We start from the raw sequence: 13,960 nt of genomic DNA, 5'->3' as shown, positions 1-13,960 counted from the left end.
AGGGAGGCTCCGCCGTGGTGTGCGGCCGGCGGCTCGCCCGCGTGGGGGACCCCCGTGGGGGGGAGGGGCGGGGTGGGGTGGGGGGAGGGGAGAGGTGGGGAAGGCCGGGGCAGCCCGGCGGGGCGGCTCCTACCCGCGGGCTGTCCACTGAGAGAAACGGTGGGGGATCCCGGGGGCGCAGCGTTTGGCGCCGCCTGCAGCCCAGGGCGCGATCCTGGAGACCCGGGATCGAGTCCCGCGTCGGGCTCCCGGTGCATGGAGCCTGCTTCTCCCTCTGCCTGTGTCTCTGCCTCTCTCCCTCTCTCTGTGTGTGACTATCATAAATTTAAAAAAAAGAAAAGAAAACGCCGCCTCTGTTGCAAACTTAACGGTTTGAACTGAAATGTTCTCATTTTCAGTGGTATACACTATTTTGTGTTTTTTTAAGATTTTATTTATTCATTCATGAGATGCAGGGAGAGAGAGGCAGAGACACAGGCAGGAGGAGAAGCAGGCTCCATGCGGGGAGCCCGGCGTGGGACTCGATCCTGGGACCCCGGGGTCACGCCCTGGGCCCGGGCAGGTGCTCACCTGCTGAGCCCCCCAGATGCTCCTATGCTTCCAATTTAATGCATTGGAATGAAAGAAGTGCTAATACCAAAACTGCTAATTGCCCCCTTTCAAAATTTCAAGACTAAGAAGCAAGGGCGCCGAGACTGTTAAGTCCTTTGGTTTATGTATAGCATCTTAGTAGGTGAAAGGAGGAGAAAGGCACTCAGAGGAAAACAAATGACTTTTTGGAAGGATAAGTAGATTTTCAGGAGAACAAACAGGAAATAAAGTCTGTGATAATCATTTTCTGTGTTGGTACAAGTGGTCTTTTCATCTCCTTTAGGGCTGTAAGACTTTCCTAAATAAGGGATTTGAGGTAGGTTTTATTCTCATTCTTTTTCATTCCCGTTTTCATTCTATTTCATTCTCATGCCTCCTTCCGGAGTAGATCTGCCCTCGAGAAGAATTTATGGTAGTCTTATTTCCCAGAGGTGTTGCTTTTAGGCAGATACAGGAAGCTCTAAAAAGCTTTTCTTTTCTGTATCTCTTGAATCTCAGATGCCCTTAGCTTAAAATAATCTTTATACCAAAGTGGCATATTTGGGGGTGGCATGTTCTGTACCCTCAACCTTGAACAAATTACCTAATCTCACCAAAATTCAGTTTTCTTATCTATAAAATGGGCATAATAATAATGGTACTCAATAGAGTTGTGAAGATTAAATAAGATAATATATGGAAATATGAAATATAATAACCACTTAATGAACATTAGTTGTCATTATTTGCTACGCTTACAACTAGAAGCTTATTGGTTTGAATATGTAATTCTCCACCTTGGTTGCACAATAGACTCCCTGGTGGGATTTCAAAAAGTACCAGTGACCTAACCCCTCACCCAAAGGTTCTTATTTCAGTAAGCTGAGGTAGGACCTGGGCATTCACATTTTTTAAAAAAGATTCCCAGATGAATTTAATGTTCAGCTCAAATGTTGAGGTTTAGATCAAAAGTGAACAAACTAGTGGTTATAGGACAAATCTGTTCCCTATCTATATTTGAAAATAAAGTTTTAACGGTACGTCATCACACCTATTTGTTTATTATCTGTGGCTACTTTCACTCAAATCTAAAATATTTACCGTTTACAAGAAGTTTGCCAACCCCTAGTTTATTTTTTTTCCACCCCTAGTTTAGAATGAAGCTGCTGGACAGCCTATACCACATGGGGGCAATATAGCTTCATTCAGGATCATGATTTTAGGGACTAATAAAACTTGAAAATTGACTGCTAAACTAAATATATCAGGAATTAAAAAATGAATATAATTTTCTTATCTATAAGCTCTTTTCTCTAGTTTCCAGTCATGCACAAGTCTGTTCTGTATTGAAAACATCTATGTCTCAAGTGTCTCAGCCAGTGGAGCATACGACTCTTGATTTCTGCATTGTGAGTTCGAGCCTTGTGTTGGGTGCGGAGATTGCTTAAAAATAAAATCTTAAAAAAAAAAAAAAAAAACCAACCTGAGGTGCCTGGGTGGTTCAGTCAGTTAAGCATCTGCCTTCAGCTCAGGTCATGATTCCAGGGTCCTGGGATGGAGCCCCACTCTGGGCTCCCAGCTCAGCAGGGGGCTGCTTCTCCCTCTGCCTCTGATGTCTCTGGCTCTTGCTCTCAAATAAGTAAATAAATTTTTTTAAAAAAATTATGCCAAACATTGATCCCTCCTCTATCATTCACGACTAATAAATACAGCTTTACCCATGGCCTTTGTTGCTTTAGCACCTAGTCATTTCTGGTGTCTTTGAACTCTGGCTTCAAAGCTCATTTGTTCACTGAGGAGTTACTCTCCAGGATCACCAATGATCTCCTAATTGTATTTTCTGAGTTCTCCTTCTTGTATTTCTATGGAGATCCCATCCTTCTTGAAACCCTCCACTCCCTGGCATTTCACATCCTTAGTTCTCTTGCTATCTGGTCACCCTCACAGTGAAGAAGCTCTTTGTTCTTCCTTAACCTGTATTCTCTTCATATGCTCTGTTTAGGGTGAGTATCACTCCAAGTAGGTGCACTGCCTTGCCTCTGTAAATTATTAGCCCTACAAAGTTTAGGAATCAGGTTACTAACTTACAAGTGGCGGCCATGGTATGAAATGGAACTGCATTGCTACCTGTAAACACGATACCTGCAACTTATAATTAGCTCAGAGCTCTGAGAATTACATTAAAAAATTCCTAAAGCCACCTCAACCTATAGCTGCTGCCTAACCACTGTCACCATACCGGAAGGTATTACTACTAGACTCCCACTCAGGAATTCTTTCTTTCCGCATCCGATATGGATGGAACACTGTTCCTCACATACAAAAGTATCTTAATAGGTCATATTTTTTTTTGTCTTGTACTTGGCAGGATAAGTGGAGCCAAACAACCAGACTGGTATTTGGTGGCCCCACCCACCGTAAATGACTAAGAGTGTCATCCACAGATTGAGGACAAAGGAAGGAGGGAGGGAGGGTTGGTTACTTATTAAGCCAACTAATTGTTTCTTCCTTCCAGTGGTAAAGTAAATGACTGTTCTTCTAGGCCCCTGTCCGGGAAAGCTTGCACTAGAACAAAGTCCAAGCTATTGAGAACCACAGGTTTAGATCAGGCTCGGCATAAGTAGATGGGAAATAGAGATTAAAACCACACAAAGCTTAAAATGGCAAGCTCTATCTCAGTGAATGCTAAGATAAACGAGGCTACGTGAAAGGACTTTGAGGACCAAGTCTTGGCCACATGGGAAGAGCTGACAGCTCCAACTGTTGGGAGAAGGTTGAAATGTGGGAAAATGTTGAAATGCTGGCCACATTTCCCCCCGATCCTCAGACTAACTCAAACCGACAACCACATTATTACCTAAAATACTTAAGCCTTCACTTTACCTCACACATCAGTTTCATGCTCTGCAAGTCAAAAACAACCTTCCCATCATGTCGTGTTATCAAAGCCGAGATAAATAAATCACCTACCAGGAGATGATTCTTAACTTGAAGTAAATGAAGCTGATCCAGACATCTTACATATGACTGACGGGATACACCTGGTTCTAAGGGACTGCTTTCCCGTCAAGTGGATTAGGTTTGTATCAGTCCACTTACCTGGCAAAGAATGAAGCAAACTCCCCCAGAAACACAGCACAGGAGATGAAGATGAAGATGGTATTTCTTAGGTTTCTGACTCAAACTAGGTTTTCTGTGTTCTTATTACAATTACTTGTGAGGTCCAGGTGCATTCCTTTCCTTGTTTTCATGAGACATGTCTGAGATCTTAAGCAACTTTGAGTTGTTTTTCTCTGTTTGTAACTGAAGAATCCTGATTGCTTTGCTCCCTAACCTACCTGTACCAACTTGCAGTGCAGATTCAGCAAGCCACTGGTTCCCCCTGGGGGAGGGAGGGCAGCACATTGTGTGAACAGGAAAAACACCCCAGCATTAAGATTGCTACAGCCTCAACAGGATCACTCAACAGGATGGCAGACAAACAGATCATCAGCATTCTGGGCCATCTCCATAGACGTTAGATTTTAATGAATTTTCATCTTTTGGCATCATCCGAAGCATATGTTGGGCTCTTCTGGCAGATGACCTTGTATTCTTCCTAGGACTAATGAAAGGATTTCTCATAATCTTATAAAATAGTCGTCATCTGTTCAGATGACATCTTGACTTACATGCCTATTTTTAAAGATATTATGTATTTATTCATGAGAGGCAGAGGGAGAAGCAGGCTCCATGCAGGGAGCCCGATGCGGGACTTGACCCCAGGATCCCAGGGTCATGCCCTGAGCCAGAGGTAGCAGCTCAACCGCTGAACCACCCGGGCATCCCTCATATGCTCCTTTAACCTTTCATGATTCCCTGCTCTTGGCCACAACACCTCTGAGATAACCTTGAGAAATTTATAGTTGAAGGTCCAAAGGGAGAGGTCTTGAACAACATTCTGTCCTCCCAAGATGTCTATATGAAGCCAGATGAGTTAAACGTTTTTTTTTAATCTTTTTTTTAAATTTTTATTTATTTATGATAGTCACACAGAGAGAGAGAGGCAGAGACATAGACAGGGGGAGAAGCAGGCTCCATGCACCGGGAGCCCAACGTGGGATTCGATCCCGGGTCTCCAGGATCGTGCCCTGGGCCAAAGGCAAGCGCTAAACCGCTGCGCCACCCAGGGATCCCGAAGCCAGATGAGTTATCAGAGCTCCTGGAGTAGCAAGCCTCTGGATAATCGAGGCTATCTAATAATCTCCAGAGAATATTGGATAAGAACAACAGTTCACCTGTTCTTTGCTTACAGAACCCAAAGACCAATGGACAAGAAGGAAAGGATTTATCTGGTATTTGGCTGTAGCAAGCACTGTCTCACTTATTTGCTCCAATCTTGATCTAATTTGACCTAGCTTAGCCCCCACAAAATAGCTCCAACACCAGGTAGAGTCATAAAATATCTCTGGGGGTACCTGGGTGGTTCAGTCAATTGGGCATCTTCCTTCGGCTTGGGTCATGATCCCAGCATCCTGGGATCAAGGCCCACATTGGGCTCCCTGCTCAACAAGGACCCTGCCTCTCCCCCTCCCTCAGCCTCTGCCCCTGCTTGTGCCCTCTCACTCTCAAATAAATAAAATCTATAAAAAATAAAAATGAAATGATTTCTGGTCCTGCTTCAGTATATTTGTGCCCAAGGCCAGAACCACGGGCCTTATCTCGGTAGAATACAAGAAGCCATCAGAAGTAACCCCACTAAAAAATAACCCTGTCTGTTGCTTATTTTTATATATTTTGGTGATTTTTTTTTTTAGTTTTAATTTATAATTAGGTCTCTTTCATAGCTACTCAATCCTAATTAATATCTGCCTCTTTTGTTTTATAACCTTTTATTCTAGCTTTCAGGATAGCATTCTTTTATTTATCTCTTTAAGGATCTTAAATATAGGGCAGCCCCGGTGGCGCAGCAGTTTAGCGCCGCCTGCAGCCCAGGGCGTGATCCTGGAGACCCTGGATCAAGTCCCACATCAGGCTCTCCCTATAATGCCTGCTTCTCCCTCTGCCTGTGTCTCTGCCCACCCCCCGTCTCTATGAATAAATAAATAATCTTAAATTTTAAAAAAAGGATCTTAAATATACTCAAAAAGCCCTCTTTTGAGGGGATTCCTGGGTGGCTCTGCCTACGGTTTAGCGACTGCCTTCAGCCCAGGGCGTGATCCTGGAGTCCCTGGATGGAGACCCATATCGGGCTCCCTGCATGGAGCCTGCTTCGCCCTCTGCCTGTGTCTCAACCTCTCTCTCTCTCTCTCTGTGTCTCTCATGAATAAAAAAATAAAATATTTAAAAAAATAATAAACCCCTCTTTTGATCCACTGCGCAATTGTTTACCTTTTCTCCGGAGTGCTTCTATTCATTGGGTTTGTTGACTTTGATCACGTGCTTTGTACTTTGAGTCTGCACACTCATCTGAGGTAATTTCCCTTTTTTTCTTTCAAACATTAGTGTTTCTAACTAAATGTCTGGGTGCCACAGCCTGGTCAATTTGATATGTAAAATTAATCATTACCCCCAATGATAAGACTTAGTGTAGAGTTACAGTAATCAAGATAGCGTGACATTGGCAAAGGAATAGACACAACAATCAATGAAGCTGAAGAGAATGTCCCTAAATAGTCTCACACAAATGTGGCCAATAGGTTTTTGACACATGCAAAAGCAATTTCAATGGAAAAAATCTTGTTAACAAAGGTAAAACAACGTCAGTATGGAAAAAATAAGCCTTGATCTAAACCATATTTTATATAAAAAACTCAAAAAGTATCATATATAAATATAGGATGTAAACTATAAATTACTTGGAAGAAAACATGGGAGGAAGCCTTTGAGACCTGGGGGTAGGCCAAGAGTTCTTAAATATGACACCAAAACCACAATCCACAAAAACAAAGATTGATTCATTGGTCTCCAATTTGGTTTTCAAAATGAGAAATTTTGCTCTGCAAAAGGCACTGTTAAAACAATGAAAAGACAAGCTATATGTAGATTGGGGAGAAATATTTGCAAATCATATCTGATAAAGGACTTGAATGAAGTCCTTTAAAGAATTCTGAAGGCATAACAGAAATAATACAACTTAAATTTTTAAATGGGTTAGACACTTCAACAAAAAGGATATACAGATGGCAAGTAAGCACGTGAAAATGTGTTCAAAAGATGCCATTAGAGAAGTTTAAAGTTAAATCATAATGAGATACAATTACACAACTTAGAATACTGACAATACCAAGTGCTGACAAGGATGCAGGACAGCTGGAACTTTCATACATTCCTAGTAGGGATGCAAAACAGTACAATTTAGCCTCAATTTAGCAGTTGCTTATAAACCTAATCTACCAGTTTCTTATAAACTTAAATATACACTTACTATATTATTCAGAAATCATACTCCAGGGTATTTACCCAGAAGATACTAAAATATATGTTCACACACAAACGTACACAAATGCTTCTAGCAGCTCTATTCATAATTGCCAAAAGCTGGAAACAATCTAGATGATTTTAAACAGCTGAGTGGATAAACAAACTGTGATAACCCATAAACTAGAATATTAGTGATAAAAAAGGAATAACTTGTTCCACGTGCAAAAACGTGGGTGAATCTCAAAGGCATTACACTGAATGAAAGAAGCAGTCTTGAGAAGTTAAGATAGTATATGATTCCTTTTCTGTGGAATTCTCAAAAAAAAAAAAAATACAGTGATGGAGAACAAACAGCAAGAGGTTGCCAGGGGTTAGAAGGAGGGGAAGTTATGATGAGGGGACACCACAAAAGAATTTTAGTGGGGTGATAGGACTGTTCTGTATGTTGATTATGGTGGTTGTTACATGAATCCATGCATGTGTTAACATTTCTAAAACTGCACACCAAAAACGTCTCACATAGGTGAGGGTGGAGCTCTTCACTCACTCTACTATATCAAATGCAAATCTCTCCAGAAACATCTTCACAGATAACACTCATATATAATGTTTTACCAGCCATCTGGGCATTCCTTAGCCCAGTCAAATTGACTGGGTAATTCTGGCTTAATAGAATGAGTCAGCAAGGGCTCCCTTCTCTTCAATCTTTTGAAAGAGTTTGAGAAGGATTGATGTTAGACCTTCTTTAAATATTTGTTAGAATTCACCAGTGAAGGCATCAGATACAGGGCTACTCTTTGTCAGGAGATTTTTGATTACTGATTCAATCTTACTAGTATACTCTATTCATATTTTCTCTTTCTTTTGACAGGCTCTTCTCTTGGGCCTAATTCAGTCTTGGCAAGTTTTGTGTTTCCAGAAATTTTCCTCCCAATTTCAAAGTTCTAAAAGAATAATGAGACTTATTTTACTAGCTATAAATATATCACTAAAATACCTACTGAATAACCATTCTCCTATATGCCTAATAACAGACATAAGGAATTGATATTTGGTATGTAGTATGAGTTAGAGATCATCATCCTTTTTCCAAATGGGTATGCAGCAGCATTTGCTCAAAAAGATCATATTTCCCCCCAATGTACTATAGTATCATCTCTCGTAAATCAGGCGACTATATATGCATATATCCATTGCTGGACTTTCTACTGTGTTCTATTGATCTACTTATCTTTATGCTGGTACCACGCTGACTTAACTACTTTAGCCTTATAACAAATCTTCATGACTAGTAGTGAAGTTATTTAACTTTTCAAGATTGGCTATTCTTGACACTGCATATTCCTATCACTTTTAGAGTCAGATTGTCAATATCCACCCCAAAAAATTGCATTGAGGGATGCCTGGGTGGCTCAGTCAGCTCAGGTCATGATCCCAGGATCCTGGGATAGAGTCCTGTGTTGGGCTCCCTGCTGAGTGAGGAGGCTGCTTCTCCCTGTGCCCCTCCCCAACTCATGCTCTTGCCCTCTCCTGCATGCTCTCTGTCTCTCTCAAATAAATACATGAAATCTTTTTTTAAATTGCCTGGAATTTTTATTATTGCAAGAATCTATAGATCTATTATACAGAATTTAAATCTTTATAGTATTTAATTTTCTAATACATGAATATATTATATTCCTCTATTTCTCTTTTAATTTTTTACAATGTTTTATAATCTTCCATTGCCTTTTTTAAGTTTTATTTATTTAAGTAATCTCTATACCCAACATGGGATTTGAACTGACAACCCCAAGATCAAGAGCCCCTGTACTCTTCTATTTAAAGGACTTTTGTTACAGAGTACCTGGCTAGCTCAATCATTAGAGCATATGACTCTTGATCTGAGGGTCTTGAGTTCAAGTGCCACATTAGGCATAGAGCTTATATTTAAAAAAAAAAAAAAAGAATGCTCTTTTTAGAGGCATCTGGCTGGCTCAGTTGGAAGAGCATGCAACTCTTGATCATGGGATTATGGGTTCAAGCCTCATGTTGAATGTAGAGATTACAAAAAAACACAAACTTATAAATAAATAAAAAGCTTTTGTTAGATTTGCTGCTAGGATTGGTATTTTCTGATGCTATTATAAATACTATCATTTGGAATCTTTATTTTCTAATTATTTGTGTTTAGTAAATAGAAAAATACAATTGGTATTTGTATGCTGACTTTGTACTCCATGACCTTGCTAATTGCACATATGAACTCTAATAGTTTGTAGATTCTTTGTGATTTTCTTTATATACAATCACATTACAGTTTTATCTCTCTTTTCAAGCCAAAAGCCTTTTCTTACTTTTTCCCTTTATTGAGTAGAAGTTGTGACAGTCCATAGACCTGAATTTAGGTCAGAATCTCAGGAAGCTGATATCAGAACTTCCTGGCCTAGGGACCCTCACCAAGATACTGGTGTTTGGTGTGAAGTTGAAGGAGTAAACAGGCCCCATTCAGGGAGAACAATGGTTGTTAGGGGGAGTGTCACCTGAAAGCAGTGACCAACTTTGTCTTTCCTCAAAGCATGCATATTCTGGTCCCACTTCAGCTCCCCAAACATTATATTTTCTTGACTTTGGAGAAAGTCTTTAATTCTCAAGAGATCTGAAGCTGAATTCCTCTGCACCCCCCAAAAGAAGTCTCAGAACTACAACTCCAGTAAAGGTGAGGACTTTCATGTATTGTGGTTGAAACTTTTATATATATGAATATATAAATATTTACATATATGTATATAAGAATACATATATTAGCAGAGCTGTAAAGGAGCAGTTTCTATATTATTGAAGTTAAGCCAGTATAAATTCAAATTAAAGAGTCATAAGTTTAGGGTGCTAAATGTAACTCCCATGGAAGCCACAAAGAATATAGCTATAAAATACACACAGAAGGAAATGAGATGATAATGAAAACATTTCACTATGAAAAGATCAACTAAACACAAAAGTAGATGGTAATGCAGGAAATAAGGGACAAAAACACCATAAGGCAATTAGAAAACAATGAAATCACGTAAGTCCTTAGGAGTAATTACTTTAAATGTAAATTGATCTCCAATCAAGACAGATATTGGCAGAACTGAATTAAAAATCTGATCCTGGCACCTGGGTGGCTCAGTTGGTTGGGTGTCTAACTCTTGATTTTGGCTCAGGTCATGATCTCAGGGTTGTGGGATTGGACCCCCGTCAAGCTCCACTTTCAGCCTGAATCTGTTTGTTCCTCTCCCTCTGCTCCATCCCCAGCAGAGCAGAGGATGCTTCTCTCTCTTTTTCTCTCATAAATAAATAAATAAATAAATATCTTTTTAAAAATCTGATCCAACTCTCTGCTACATGTGAGAAACTCTATTTTTTTTTGTTTTTTCAAAAATTTTAAGTATCTCTACACCAACTTATAACCCCAAGATCAAGAGTTACATGCTTGGGGATCCCTGGGTGGCTCAGCGGTTTAGCGCCTGCCTTTGGCCCAGGGTACGATCCTGGAGTCCCGGGATCAAGTCCCGCGTCAGGCTCCCTGCGTGGAGCCTGCTTCTCCCTCTGCCTGTGTCTCTGCCTCTCTCTATCATGAATAAATAAATAAATGTTTTAAAAAAGAAAAAAAAACCCTCCGTGCATATACTAAGCAAAAGAGAAGGTGTGGCTGAACTAAAGAAAAAATGCACATTAAATAGATATTAAATCAAAAAATTTTTACAAGGGACAAAGAAGGACATTAAAAGTGTTCATTAGTAAATGTTCAATACAGCAAGAAGATATAACAATTATGAACATTTACATACCTAATAACAGGTTATCAAAATATCAGCAAAAATTCATGGTTCAATTGAAGGGAGAAATAGTTACACAATAATAGTTGAAGAATTCAATAACTGAGTAATGAATAAAACAATTAGACAAGATCAACAAAACTGAAACACACTTCAGTTAGATGGACTAAAAAAAAAGAGAACACTAAAATTACTAAAATCAGAAATGAAAGTGGAGACATTACTACCAATTCTACAGAAATAAAAAGATTTATAAGAATACTATGAAAAATTGTATGCCAATTAATTGGATAATCTATATGAAATGTCCAATTCCTAGAAACACAAAACCTACCAAGACTAAGCTATGAAGAAATAGAAAATTTGAATACATCTATACCTAGTAAAGAGATTGAATCAGTAATCAAAAATCTCCCACAGTAGCCAAAAAACACTGGACCTGATGGCTTCACTGATGAACTCTATCAAACATTTAAAGAACTAGTACCAATTCTTCTCAAACTTTCCCCAAATATTGAAGAGAAAGAAATACTTCTATATCATTCTATGGGACCAATATTACCCTGATACCAAAGTCAGACAAGGACACTATAAGAAAAGAAAACAATGGCCCAATATCCTTTATGAATATTGGTGCAATAATGTTCAGCAAAATAGTAGCAAACCAAATTCAATATTAGAAGGTAGATGCACCATGACCAAGTAGGATATATTCCTGGAATGCAAGGATGATTCGGCATACAAAATTTGATCAATCTAATATGCCACATCAACATAATGAAAGAAAAACCCCATGTGATCATCTCACTGGAGAAAAAGCATTTGAAAAAATTCAACACATTTTCATGATAAAAAACACTCCTACTCAATGGTCAAACACTGAAACATGTTTTCACACTTCTATTCAACATAATATTAGAAGTTCTAGCAAGAGCAAGAAAGAAAGAAAGGCAAGGCAAAGAAATAAAAGATACCCAAATAAAAGATATCAAACTTGGAAAGGAAGAAGTAAAACTTTCCGTTTGCTAATGATATGATCTTATAGGTAGAAAACCCTAAAGATTCCTCACACAAACAAAAATCTGTTGGAATGAATAATTGAATTCAGTGGAGAAGGAGGATACAAAGTTAATACAAGAATTGTTGCATTTTTAATACATGAACAATGAGCAACCTGAAAAGGAAGTTCTAAAAAACAATTCCATTTACAATAGCATAAAAAGAATAAAATACTTAGGAATTAACAAGTAAAAGACTTATACAATGAGACCACAAAGCATTGCTGAAAGAAATGTAGAAAGACATAAATAAAGGTAAATACATCCCATGTTCATGGATTAGAAAACAAAACGTTGCTGATTGTCAGTACTGCCCAAAGAAATCTATAGATTCAGTGCAATCCCTATCAAAATCCCAATGACATTTTTTGAAGAAAAAGAAAAATCCATCCTAAAATTCTTATGGAATACTGTGGGACTCCAGATAGCCAAAATAATCTTGAAAAAGAAAAAATGGAAGAATCACACTGATTTCAAAACTTACTACAAAGCTACAGAAATCAAAACAGTGTGGTATTGGCATAAAGACAAATACAGTGCCCCAAAATAAGCCTATGGATATATGATCAAATGATTTTTGACAAGAGTTCTAAGACCATTTAATAGGGAAAAGAACAGTCTTTTCAACCAATGGTGCCAGGGAAAACGGTTGTCCACATGAAAAAGAATGAAGTTGGACACTTACCCTATATACAAAAATTAGCTCCAAATGTATCAAGAACCTGAATGTAAGATCTAAAACAATGAAACCGTTAAAAGAAAACACAAGCAAAAAGCTTTACAGCATTGGATTCAGCAATAATTTTCTGGATATGACACCAAAGTCACAAGTAACAAAAGAGAAAATAGACAAATTGGACTCCATGAAAATTTTAAATTTTGTGCACCATAAAAACAGTATCAAAAAAACCATTAATAACCAGAATATATAGAGTAGTTCTAAAACACAAAACAACCTGATTAAGAAATAGACAAAGGACTTGAGTACACTTTTCTCCAAAGAAGATGTATAAATAGCCAATAAGCCCATGAAAAGACACTTGACATCATTAGAGTAAAGTAAATCAAAACTACAATGAGATATCATCTGACACCCACTAGGATGGCCACTATCTAAGAAAAGAAGAAGAAAAAAAAAAAACGGGGCACCTGGGTGGCTCAGTTGGTTAAGCATCTGACTCTTGGTTACAGCGCAGGTCATGGTCTCATGGGTTGTGAGATCAAGCCCTACATCAGGCTCTGCATTCAGCAAGGAGTCTCCTTGAAGATTGTCCCCTCTCCCCCTGCCCCTACTTGTGCTTTCTCTCTTTCTCTCTCTCTCAAATAAAATAAATCTGTTAAAAAAAAAAAAAAACAGCGAGTGTTGGTGTGGATATGGAAAAATTGAAGCCCTTGTGTACCATTGGTGGGAATGTAAAATGGCACAGCCACCATGGAAAATAGTATGACAGTTCCTCAAAAAATTAAAAATAGTGGGATCCCTGGGTAGCTCAGCAGTTTGGCGCCTGCCTTCGACCCAGGGCATGATCCTGGAGTCCCGGGATCGAGTCCTGCATCGGGTTCCCTGCGTGGAGCCTGCTTCTCTCTCTCTCTCTCTCTCTCTCTCTCTCTGTCTCTCATAAATAAAATCTTTTTAAAAAATTAAAAATAGAATTACCATATGATCCAGAAATTCCACTTACGGGTATATACCCCTCCCCCAAATTGAAAGCAGAAACTTAAAAAGATATTTGTACACCCACGATCATAGCATTATTCACAGTAGCTAAAACAGGGAAGCAACCCAGGTATCTATCAATGGATGGATGGGTAAGCAAATACGGTATATGTGCACAATGGAATAGTATTCAGCCTTAAAAGGAAGGAAACTCATGCACACACAACACATACACATACAGGAAGAAAACTGCAATATGCTACAACATATGAACCCTGAGGACATCATGCTAAGTGAACTAAGCCAGTCACAAAAAGACAAATACTACATGATTCCATTTATGTGAAGTATGTAGAGCAGTCAAAACCATAAAGACAGAAAGTATAATGGTGGTTTCCGGGAGCTGGGGGGGAGGGGGGAATGGGAAGTTGATGTTTAATGAGTATAGAGTTTCAGTTTTCCAAGATGGAAAG

At 39.0% G+C, this 13,960-nt stretch overlaps 1 long non-coding RNA gene across 1 annotated transcript; it reads right to left on the bottom strand.

Annotated features, from left to right (window-relative positions):
- Positions 1–92: 92 nt before the first annotated feature.
- LOC129505858 (uncharacterized) lies at positions 93–4,540 on the bottom strand. Its single transcript, XR_008663612.1, has 3 exons — positions 3,541–4,540; positions 2,054–2,200; positions 93–314 (listed from the first exon to the last, which is right to left on the bottom strand). It is a non-coding gene; the product is annotated as an uncharacterized LOC129505858 (long non-coding RNA).
- Between the last annotated feature and the right edge of the window lie 9,420 nt (positions 4,541–13,960).

Source organism: Nyctereutes procyonoides, unplaced genomic scaffold (genome assembly GCF_905146905.1).
Source record: "Nyctereutes procyonoides isolate TBG_1078 unplaced genomic scaffold, NYPRO_anot_genome, whole genome shotgun sequence".
Lineage (NCBI taxonomy): Eukaryota > Metazoa > Chordata > Mammalia > Carnivora > Canidae > Nyctereutes > Nyctereutes procyonoides.
Note: the sequence above shows the minus strand (reverse complement) of the source record. Positions and strands in the feature narration are given on the sequence as shown.